Below are 12109 nucleotides of genomic sequence, written 5' to 3' on the forward strand. Positions count from 1 at the left end.
TAATTGATTTGCGGATGTTGAACTACCCTTGCATACCAGGGATGAATCCCACTTGATCATGGTGTATGATCTTTTTAATGTATTGCTGAATTCTGTTTGCTAATATTTTGTTGAGGATTTTTGCATTTTATGTTCATTAGTGATATTGGCCTGTAGTTTTCATTTTTTGTGGTGTCTTTGTCTGATTTTGGGATCAGGATGATAGTGGCTTTATAAAAAGTGTTTGGGAGTCTTCCCTCCTTCTGGATTTTTTGGAAGAACTTGAGGAGAATAGGTGATAATTCTTTTTTGAATGTTTTGGAAAATTCACCTGTAAAGCCATCTGGTCCAGGGCTTCTGTTTGTTGGGAGATTGTTGATTACTGATTCAATTTCCCTGGTGGTGATCAGTCTATTCAGTTTTTCTGTTTCTTCTTGAGTTAGCCTTGGAAGGTTGTATGCCTCTAGAAAATTGTCCATTTCTTCCAGATTGTCAAATTTGTTGGCATATAGTTGCTGATAGTAATTTCTTAAAATTTTTTGTATTTCTGCGGTGTCTGTTGTCACTTCTCCTCTTTCATTTCTGATTTTGTTAACTGGGTCCTCTCTTTCTTTTTTTTAATGAGTCTGGCTAAAGGTTTGTCAATTTTGTTTATCTTCTCTAAGAACCAACTCTTGGATTCATTGATCTTTTGTATTGTTTTTCTGGTTTCTATTTCATTTATTTCCGCTCTGATCTTTATTATCTCCTTCCTTGTACAACCTTTGGGCTTATTTTGTTGTTCTTTTTCCAGATCCCTTAAGTGTAAAGATAAACTGTTGATTAGTGATGTTTCTTCTTTCTTTAGGTAGACCTGCAATGCTATGAACTTCCCTCTTATCCCATAGATTTTGGGTCGTCGTGTTTTCATTTTCGTTTGTCTCGAGATGTCTCTTGATTTCTTCCTTGATCTCCTGCTTGACCCATTCATTATTTAGTAACATGTTATTCAGCCTCCATGAATTTGTGTGCCTTCCAGTTTTTTTTCCTGTAGTTAATTTCTAATTTCATGGTACCGTGGTCAGAGAAGACAATTGGTATGATTTCAATTTTCTTAAATTTATCAAGACTTGCTTTGTGGCCTAACATATGGTCTATCTTGGAAAATGTTCCATGTGCGCTTCAGAAGAACGTGTATTCTGCAGCTTTGGGGTGAAATGCTCTGAAAATGTTGATTAAATCCAGGTGGCCCAATGTATCATTTAAGACTGTTGTTTGCATATTGATTTTCTGTCTGGAAGACCTGTCCCTTGTTGTCAGAGGTGTGTTGAAGTCCCCTACTATGATAGTGTTACTGTTGATCTCTGTCTTTATGTCAGCCAATATCTGTTTTACATATTTAGGTGCTCCTATGTTGGGTGCATAGATGTTTACTAGGGTTATGTCCTCTTGTTGGATCGATCCCTTTATTATTATATAGTGCCCATCTTTGTCTTTTAATATTTTCTTCATTTTAAAGTCTATTTTGTCAGAAATAACTATTGCAACTCCAGCTTTTTTCTCATTTCCATTTGCATGAAATATCTTACTCCAACCTTTCACTTTCAGCCTGTGTGTGTCTTTTGATCTGAGGTGAGTCTCTTGTAAAAAGCATATACAAGGGTCTTGCTTTCTTATTCACTCAGCCACCCTATGTCTCTTGATTGGAGCATTTAGTCCATTTACATTTAAAGTGATTATTGATAGGTACATAGTTATTGCCATTTTTAAATTTGTAGTTAGATTGTTTTCATCTTTCTTCTATTTACAGAAGTCCTTTTAGTATTTCTTGCAATGCTGGCTTTGTGGTAATAAATTCCTTTAGCTTATTCTTTTCTGGGAAGCTCTTTATCTCTCCATCAACTTTAAATGATAGCCTTGCTGGATAAAGCAATCTTGGTTGTAGGCCTTTGTTTTCCATCACTTTGAGTATCTCCTGCCACTCCCTCCTGGCCTGCAATGTTTCTGCAGAAAAGTCATTTGATAGTCTTATGGGAGTTCCCTTGTATGTAACCCTCTGTCTTTCTCTTGCTGCTTTTAGGATTCTCTCTTTGTCTTTAACCTTTGCCATTTTAACTATAATGTGTCTTGGTATGGACCTGTTTGGGTTTATCCTGGTTGGAACTCTCTGCACTTCCTGGGCTTGTATGTTGGTTTCCTTCATCAGGTTAGGGAAGTTTCAGACATTATTTCTTCAAATATCTTCTCAATCCCTTTCTTCCTCTCTTCACCTTCTGGTTTTCCTATGATGCGCATGTTGTTGCACTTGATGTTATCCCATAGGTCTCTTAAACCATCTTCATTGTTTTTTACTCTTTTTTCTTTCTGTTGTTCTGTTTGGGTGATCTCTGCTCACTTGTCTTCTAAGTCGGTTATTCAATCCTCTGCTTCCTCTAACCTGCTGTTAATTCCTTCAAGTGAGTTCTTTATTTCAGTAATTGTGTTCTTTATTTCTAACTGGTTGTTCATTATGATTTCTCTATCCTTCTTTATGTCGTCTCTAAGCTCCTTAAACATTCTTATCATCAGTGTTCTGATATCTGTCTCTGCTAGGTTGGTCACCTCTGTTTCATTTGGTTCCATTTCTGGAGGTTTCTTCTGTTCTTTTATTTGGGACATGTTTCTGTGTTTCCCCATTCTGGCTGACTCTCTGTGATTGCTTCAATGTATTAGGTAGATCCCCTAGAGTTCTTAATTCTTGCTGGGTTATCTTATGTAGTATGTGTCCTTTATGTTTGACTTGCATTACTTTGTTCTTCTCCTCTGCGTGTGCTCCAAAGATGAGTCTTGTGTTGTGTATATTGTCCTATTAAAGAAGATCTCTAATTCCTTTTCACTCGTGAGTAGGTGGGGTTAACTCCTAGGCTGACTAGTTGTGAGACTTGGCTCTACCCACCGCAGGGTGTTCTGCTGCGTGAGGGTTGACCACTTAAATGTGGTTTGGTCTCTATGGGCTCTTGTGCCTGTAGAGAATTCCCTCTGGGTGTGTCACTTGTAGGTCAAACCCGGTAGTATGCTGGTTTGGTCTGGAGTTGGCCTCTGGGTGTGTTGAATCTTGTGCCTCTTACGTTGAAGTCTGGTAGGACAATTTCAGAACAAAGCAAATCACCAAGCACAACAACAACAACAACAACAAAGAAATGAATCAAATACATTCACATGTAAAAACAACTGACAACCCACACTCAACACAGGCAAAGATATCAAAGATATAATGGACAAAACAAAACAAGAAAACAAACAAACAAAAAGCAGCACCAATCTTGGCTTAAGCCCACCAAGTAATCTCCAGGTTGTCCTCTGTTGTACCAGAGTCCCCTGTGTATTGTGCAGGCAGAGAACAATGCGTGGGGCTGGGGGGTCTGGGTGATAGTTTCTACAAAGTCAGTGCAGTTTCTGTCCTTGCCTGCACATATGCACACTGAAAGTAGCACCACCAGCCCTGTGTCCAGTTCTCCTGTGTCTTAGGGCACTTCTTCCGTGTGTGTATGTTTGTGTGTGTGTGTGTGTATGTATGTGTGTGTGGCGGGCGGGAGATTTCTGAGCTGCTGAAAGCCCAGAGCTGTGTCTGCGGCTTATTGCTGATCCCTGGGAGTTCCTCCGCAGATGTAATTGCCCCGCCCTAGGCAGGCCAGAAAGGGTGGGGGCTGGGGATGGAGGGGTCTTCTCTCTCCCAGCCCAGCTGTGTCACACTCCTCCCACAGGCCAGAAAAGGTGGTGGCTGGGGGTGGAGGAGTCTCTTCTCTCCTAGCCCAGCAAAAATCACACTTGTCTCAACCTCTTCCCTGGGTTAGAGCTGCACTAAGACTCCTCTGTAATCTGACACTACTCCTCAGTTTAGGGGCCAGTTTAAATCTCTGAAAGGGCGGAGGTAGGATTGGAAGAGCAGGGGGAGTGGCCCAGATATGGAGTTTGTGTCCTTTGTCCAACCTAGGGCCCAACTGGAGGTCTCACTGAGGTTATTTCCTCAAATGCTGAATATGCTGCCCCCTCAGTGGGAGAGATCAGCTGTGGGGCCCAGGGAAAGAGCCCACCTTCTGGCTTTTGTGTTCTCTGTTCCATCCTGGGATCCCCTGCGTCTCTGCAGCTGCGGATGCCGGCCGGTGGAAACACAGCAGATGTGGGCCGTGTGTCCACTGCCGCAGATGCCGGCTGCGTTTCCACAGCCCCAGATGTGGGCTGTGTCTCCACTCCGCTCCCTTCCCTCTTCCCCTGCTCACCCAATTTGCTCACCTTCAGGTAATCCTTGCATGACTCTCTTAGCTGTTCTGCATGTTGAGCAGAGTCCTTTGATGGGTTATAGATGTCCCGTTTGTGATAAGATCTGAAGGAGAACTCAAAAAGTGTGCCCCGCTGCTGCCATTCCTATCTGGGTAGGTGTTTTGTATCTAAGAATTAGGACATGTCATCTAGATTATCCAATTTTGTGGTATACAATTATTTATAACACTCTTTTATGATCTTTTTATTTCTGTATAATCAGTAATAATGTTATACTTTCATTTCTGATTTTTGTAATCTGAGCATTGTCTTGTTTTCTTAGTCAATCTAGCAAAAAGTTAGTCAATTTTGCTAATTATTTTTAAGAACCAATTTTTGGCTTTGTTGAGTTTTTAAATTGCTTACTATTATTTTATATATCTCTGCTGTAACCTTTATTATTTTTTTTTCCTCTGCCAACTTTGGGTTCAGTTTGTTCTATTTTTTCTAATTTCTATTTTGAAATACATGTTTACATCTATAAGTTTCCCCCTTAACACTGCTTTTGCTGTGTCCCGTAGGTATTCTTGTTTTACTTTCATTTTTGTTTGCCTTTAAATACTTTCTAATTTTCCTTGTGATTTCTTCTTTGAGACTTTGGGTGTTTAATGTGACCCTTTGTTTAATTGTCACAAATTTGTGAATATTTTAGTTTCTCTATTGTTATTAATTACTAACTCTGTCATATTGTAGTCGGAGAAGATACTGTTTATAGTACCTAGCTTTTAAACTCCACTTAAACTTAATTTGTAGCCTGGAGAATGTCCTTTGTACACATAAGAATAATGTGTATTCTGTTGTTGTGTAAAGTGTTACATTTATTTCTGTTAGATCTACTTTCTTTATTGTGTTTTTTTAAGTCTCCTATTTACTTATTTATTTACTGTCTGGTTGTTCTATCTAGTACTGAGAGTAAGGGATTGAAGTCTGTGACTATTATTCTAGAACTGTCTATTTCTCTCTTTAATTGGCCAATATTTACTTCATACATTTTGATGGTCTATTATATGGTGCCTAAATGTTTGTATTTGTTATATGTTATTCCTATATTAAACCACGTATTAATATGTAATGGTCTCTTTTTCTCTTTTAAACTTTTTTCTTAAAGTCTATTGTGTTTGATATCAGTATGGCCATCCCTGCTCTCTTTTGGTTACTATTTGCATTATTTTACTTTCAAATTATTTGTGTTTTTGGATCTAAAGTAAGTCTCTTATATACAGCACATAGTGGGATCAATTTTTAAATCGATTCTGATGATTTCTGCTTATGATTGGGAAGTTTAATTATTTACATTTAGAATAATTAATAAAAAGAAAGGACTTACTTCTGACATTTTGCTATTTTTATATACCTTAAAGTTCTTGTCCCCCATTTCCTGTATTACTGTCTTATTTTGCACATATTTGACATTTTTCTAGTAAAATGTATTGATTCATTTTTCATTCCTATTGTGAATATTCTATATTTTTTGAGGTTACCCTGAAGATTACATTTAATATCTTAGTGTTAGAACACTGTAATTTGAATTATACCAACTTAATGTTAATAGTATTTAAAAAATCATCTGCTTTTAAACCCCTCCATCTCCACATATGTCAGTTATGAAATTAAAAAATACAACTTTATATAAAGCATGTATTCAAAATCATAGACTAATAATTGTTTTTATGCATTAGTGTCTTAAATCATGTAGAAAACAAAAAGCAGAATGACATGCCAAAGTAATAGTAACACAAATGTTTATAGTTGTCAATACATTAACATTTACCAGCAACCTGTATTTCCTCAGATAGCTTTGATTTATTGTCTAGCATCCTTTCATTTTAACCTCAAGAACTCTTTTTCTTCCTTCCTTCCTTCCTTCCTTCCTTCCTTCCTTCCTTCCTTCCTTCCTTTCTTCCTTTCTCTCTTTCTCTTCCTTCCTTCTTTCTTTTTTTTTTTTTTTTTTTTTTTGGAATTTCTAGTAGACCAAGTTTAGTGGTAATCAATTCCCTTACTGTTTTTTTTTTTTTTTTAATCTGGGAATATCTTAGTTTCTCCCTCATTTCTGAAGTACAGTTTTGTCAGATACAGGATTCTTAGTTGACAGTTTTCTTTCTCCAGCATTTTGAATAGATCTATTCACTGACTTCTGGTCTCCAAAATTTCTGAGGTGAAATGTGATAATGCTAATGGGGACATCTGGGATGTGACAAGTTGCTCTTGTTTTTTTCTGGATTTTTTTGTCTTTGCACAGTTTGTTGATTATAATGTGCCTCTATGAGGGTCTCTACATTTACCCAACTTGGAGCTCATTAAACTTCTTGAATATTTATATTCATGTCTTTAATCAAATATTGGGATTTAGGGACCGTTATTCCTCCCAATAAACTCTGCCCCTATGCCCCTGTCTTTCACTCTTGTCTTTCTGGGACTCCCACAATGCATTTGTTGGTGTTTTTAATGGTACCTTGAATGTCCCTTTGTCTCTGTTCACTTTTCATCATTTTTTTTTCTTTTCCTCAAACATATATATATATATATATATATATATATATATATATATATATATATATTCCACTGCCTGTTCAAGAATACTTTTGAATCTCTCTAGTGGCTTTTTGATTTCTGTTATTCTACTTTTCAGTTCCAGAGTTTCTGTTTGGTTTATTTCAATGTTTTCTACCTCTTTATTGATCTTTCCAATTCATTCATACATAATTTTCTTGATTTTGTACATATCATTTATTTTTTTGTAAGTATCTTTAAGGGCTTACAAAATATTTGTATAGTGTGTCTGTTATCTGGTCTTTCTCAGGGACAGTTTTTATTGTGTTCTTTTTTTCTCCCTCCCAAATGGGCCGTATAGTTATATATATATATATATATATATATATATATATATATATATACACACACATATATATATATATATATATGTATATATATGTATATATATATATGTATGTGTATATATATATATATATATATATATATATATATATATATATATATATAAATGTTTTGTGATTGTGCTGAAAACCGAACGTTTTAATTGATAATGTGGTCACTCTGGAGATCTGATTCTCCCCCTTCCCCAGATTTTGCTGGCATTTTTGTTGTTGTTATTATTGTTTTTGTAGGTTGGCTCTATGCTGAGGATCTCCTGAAGGTGTAAACTGAATATGTCTTCAGGTTTTTTGTGAACTTGCATCTTTTCTAGGTTTTGCCTGGTATCTTTCTAAATTCCCCCATATATGTGGTTGCTTTTGAATGTCCTAATCATTAAATATCTGCATCTCAGAAGGGGAAAAAGAGAAAAATGAAAGAAGAAAAGAAGTGGATCCTTTAAATCTTCTAGAAGTTGCTTCAGCTAAAGGGGTAGGCGTTTGCAACGATGGCAGTGAGAGTTCCAACAATGGTTGCTCATCTATGTGTCTGTATCTCTGCAGTCAAAAGTAGCAATCAGCAGTCAAAGCACCAATCCCCAGTATTTGTAGTATAGGAGCTTTAGTATCCAAATTAGTTCCTACAATGTATATGCAATCTGCTCCTGGAAAAATGTATAGCAGCCTGCTTACATGGACCTGAGAGGTCGGGGATGAATAGCTGCTATGGAGGTAAGTGCTGAAATTGACCAAAATTAGCCAAAATTTACTACGAAAGCCTTCCCCTGGAAGTTGCAAGCCTTAATAGACACCAAAATTCCAAAATAGTTTTATCAGACAAATTATATCAGTGCATTTGTTATCTAAGTGGGAGATGGATTCTGGGTAGTAGATTCTACTCTACCATCTATCCTCTAGCTCTAATTGTTAGCTCTATTAACAAACTAACTTTTGAGCTTCTTTATCAGTGTTTTGCTTATTTCACTTTTTATTATTTCAATTACCATCTATTATTTTCTTTATTCTTTTTAATTTGGTTTATTATAATTTATCTAGGCTCTTGAAGAAATGCTGAGGTCATAAAATTTATTTATTTTTCATTCGTATTTCCTAATTATAAATGGCATTTAATATTACGAACTTTATCCTGTATGTTATTTATACAACTATTTCAAACTGTTGAGCCATTTTCTTAATGTATCTTGGAAACAAAATACTCCTGATTCTGTTTTCTGTTACAAAATATGATCATTTTTGTAATAGGAAATGGAGGACAAGTGTTTTAATCCAGTCACCTATATTGATTATAGCATGTTTAGATTTATTCTAAATACCTTATTGTATGATGTATATGCAAGAGACTTTAATATTCATGCTTTGTTTATTTTTCTTTTTGCTATATTTTTCTTCTTCCCTGACTTTTATTAGAGTGGTAACATTAGTTTTATTTCATTCTGTTTTATAATTTTTCTTGCAATTATTTATTAAAATACATTTTAGAGCAATTTTAGGTTTATAGTAAAATTGAAACAAAGGTACAGAGATTTCACATAAATCTCCTTTTCTGACACATGCACAGCCTCCCCTATTAGCAATATTACTCATTAAAATGGTACTTAAAAAAATATTTTAAATGTGTTTTTCCAGGACCCATCAGGTCCAAAGTCAAATACTTGTTTCAATCCAGCTGTGGAGAGAGCAGCTCAGTGGCCTATGTAGGGATCGAACCAGCAACCTTGCTATAAGAACACCACGCTCTAACCAACTGAGCTAACCAGCAGCCTCCAAAGGGTACATTTTTTAAACAAAGATTAAACCTACCTTGACATATCATAACAGTCCAAAGTCTATACTTCACCTTAGGATTACTCTTGTTATTGTACATTCTATGGGATAAAACAAATGTATTATGGTATATATATCCATCATTATAATATCATAAAGAGAGTTTTCACTCACCTAAAAATCCCGTGTTCTGCATATTGATCTTTAACCCCCATACACTTCTGTCAACCACTGATACTCATTGTTTCCATAGCTTTGCCTTTTCCAGAATGTCATATATTTGGAATCTTACAGTATATTGCTTTCTCAAATTGACTTCTTTCACTTAGTAATATGAATTTAATGTTCCTCTATGTCTTTTCATGGCTTAATAGCTCATTTCTTTTTAGCACTGAATAATATTCCATTGTCTGGATGTACTGCAGTTTACTTATCCATTCACCTACTGAAGGACATCTGATCGCTTCCAAGTTTTGGCAATTATGAAGAAAACTGCTATAAACATATGTATACAAGTTTTTGTGTGAACATAAGTTTTCAGTTCCTTCTGGTAAATATCAAGGAGTGTGACTACTGGATGGTATGACAAGATTATGTTTAGTTTTGTATAAAGCAACTGTTTTCCAAAGAGGCTGTATTTTGCATTCCACTGACAATTTAAAAGTCTCTGTTGTTTATTCTCACTGAAATTTAGTATAGTTAGTGTTTGAATTTTGGCCACTCTTACAATCATGTAGTGGTATCAATTTTTATTTTAACTTGTATTTCCCTAATAACATATGCTGTGGAGCATATTGCAATTATTTTAAAATCATATATCATATTCATCATCTTCTACTGTTATAATTATTAAATATTTTTAAGCAAATATTTTTCTCTTTTTTAAGCCAAACCTATCTAAAGACGATCCACAACAAAACAACCCCTCAGAATTCTCCCTACTACATTTTTTCCACTATCTGCAACATAGAGATCGTCTTTGATTTTAAATCCTGAGTAGCTATTAATTTTTAACTTTTATACTATATATTAACAGTTATTTTGACTTGTTAATATCATTTAGCAATGTTGCTTTTCATAATTCTTTATTCTACAACTTTATTTCTTTTAAATGTTAGTTAATTTTAATACATTTTTTAGAAATTGCTTTTGTAGTGTCAATATTTATAAATCTGTGTATGTCTGAACATACTTTTAGTCCTTTTTGGTACTCATAACTTCAATAAATTCAAAGATTTCTTAGCACTTAACGTTATTGATTGTTAGTCACCAATCTTATCCTAGTATATTTTAATAACATTTTCTTTTCCCAATTTATTTTATTCTACAGCTTTTAGACAGCTTCAATACAATGTGCCTTGGAGAAGGCCTGTTGGGATTGAGGTAACTAGGTGTTCTATTTGCTTCTTGGATTTGGGGGTCCAGTTCTGTCCACAAATTTGGGAAGTTCTCATCGACAATTTGTTTGAATATATTCTCTGTTCCCTTCTCTCTTTCTTCTCCTTCTGGTATGCCCATTATTCTTATATTGCTCTTTCTGATGGAGTCAGAAAGTTCTTGTCGAGTTCTTTCATTTCTTTTAAGTCTCAAGTCTCTTTCTTCTTCCATCTGTGTCATTTCCAGGTTTTTATCTTCGATGTCACTGATTCTTTCCTCCATCTGGTCAACTCTACTACCTAAGCTGGTTATTTCATTCTTAATTTCTTCTATTGAGGTCTTAATCTCCAGAAATTCTATTTGGTTCTTTTTTAAGATTTCAATCTCTTTCGTAAAATGCTCATGCTGTTCTTTGATTGAGTTTCTGAGTTTCTTTAACTGCCTATCTGTGTTTTCTTGTATCTCGTTGAGTTTTTTCAGAACTGCAATCTTGAATTCTCTGTCATTTAAGTCACATATTTCTGTATCTTTAAGTGCCTTCTCTGGAGATTTTTCACTTTCTTTCTGAGCTATCTTGTTGCCTTGGTTATTCATGGCAATTACTGGTTTACTATTTCTCTTCCTAGACATCTACAGGAGTGACTTCTGCAACAGGTTGATAGGAAGAGGTCTTTCTTTTGTTTTCCAGTACTTGTTGGTAGAATGTTTTATTTTTTCTCCAACTGCAGCTTATTTTTCTTCTCCCACACGGTAGTGCTATGTTTTCTCTGCACTATTCCTGCTTCTCACACAATGGGGGGATTCCCTGGGAGACGGGCTTCTCCTCTGTTAATAGTTTGTCTAGGTCACAGGGCGCAGTGTCCCGGTGGGTATGCGGAGAACTTTTGATGTTCCAAAGCTCTTCCAGCTCCTGATTCAGAGCCCATATGTTTCAGCAGTTCTGTTTACTCCTGCAGGGATCCGCCCAGATAGGTGGGGTCAGGGGCGGGGTGAGTTGTGAGAGGTGGCCCAGAGCAATGGCGGCGACCACCACCACAGCCGGTCCTGTTTCCACAGCTCCCTCTCCTTTGCCGGAACTAGTTGGGCTGTGAATTTGTGTCTGCGTCCACAGTTCTCAGAACAGCAAATTTTCTGTTGTTTTGATCTGACACTGCTACTGTTCTGCTTCTAGCACCGGGCAGGTGGGGGCGGGGCGAGCTCTGGGAGGGGAGGGAGGGGGCGGCTAGTCTCAGTGCCTAAGGCTCCGTTCTCTGCTCGGCAGTGCGGGCTTAAACCACCGTTTTCAGCCTTTTTCCCTCAGTCTTTTCTCCGAGGTCTCTGCCGTGAGCGTTGGGTTCAGCCGTGTTATATGCTGCCCCTCAGCCCTGTGGAGCCCTGGCGGAGCCCTAGCAGTCCGAGTTCTTCCCTCTCCCGCAGCTGCGGTAGTTCCGGGAAGCAGCGAGCTCGGCGCACTGAGCTAGGTCTGCGTCCTGCGCCCGCACGGCTCCATCTCCGCGCACTTCTCCCTTTCCTCCTCCCCCACTCGTGCGAATCTCCCACCTGTAGGTGATTTCAGTCGGTAGTGGGCCTCTTCGTCTTGCCTGTCTGCTGTGCAGGGAGTCCTTTGTGGAGTTTTTGTTGTTCGATTCATTGTAAATTCCAGGGGAGCTTTACAGAGTCTCACCTCACGCCGCCATTTTTCCGGAAGTCTATTCTACAACTTTTAAATAATTTTCTTTACCTTTTTAGTTCTAAATTTTTATCACATTTTGCCTGTGAGTTGGTATTTTGTTTTGATTGAGTCTGCTTTGAAATTTGTTATTATTATTCTGTTGTAGGAT

At 36.8% G+C, this 12109-nt stretch overlaps 1 long non-coding RNA gene across 3 annotated transcripts in view; it reads left to right on the forward strand.

Annotated features, from left to right (window-relative positions):
* The first annotated feature begins 7269 nt into the window (after positions 1-7269).
* LOC148754840 (uncharacterized) overlaps positions 7270-12109 on the forward strand; it is a 37665-nt gene continuing 32825 nt past the window's right edge. For 2 of the 3 annotated variants that reach the window (XR_016019657.1, XR_016019658.1), the window contains exons 1-2: positions 7270-9462; positions 10243-10295. This is a non-coding gene — a long non-coding RNA (uncharacterized LOC148754840). The remainder of the gene's footprint in view (positions 9463-10242; positions 10296-12109) is intronic. The other variant, XR_016019659.1, reaches the window with a different exon arrangement.

Source organism: Rhinolophus sinicus, chromosome 17, assembly GCF_057876585.1.
Source record: "Rhinolophus sinicus isolate RSI-liver-muscle chromosome 17, RSI-T2T, whole genome shotgun sequence".
Lineage (NCBI taxonomy): Eukaryota > Metazoa > Chordata > Mammalia > Chiroptera > Rhinolophidae > Rhinolophus > Rhinolophus sinicus.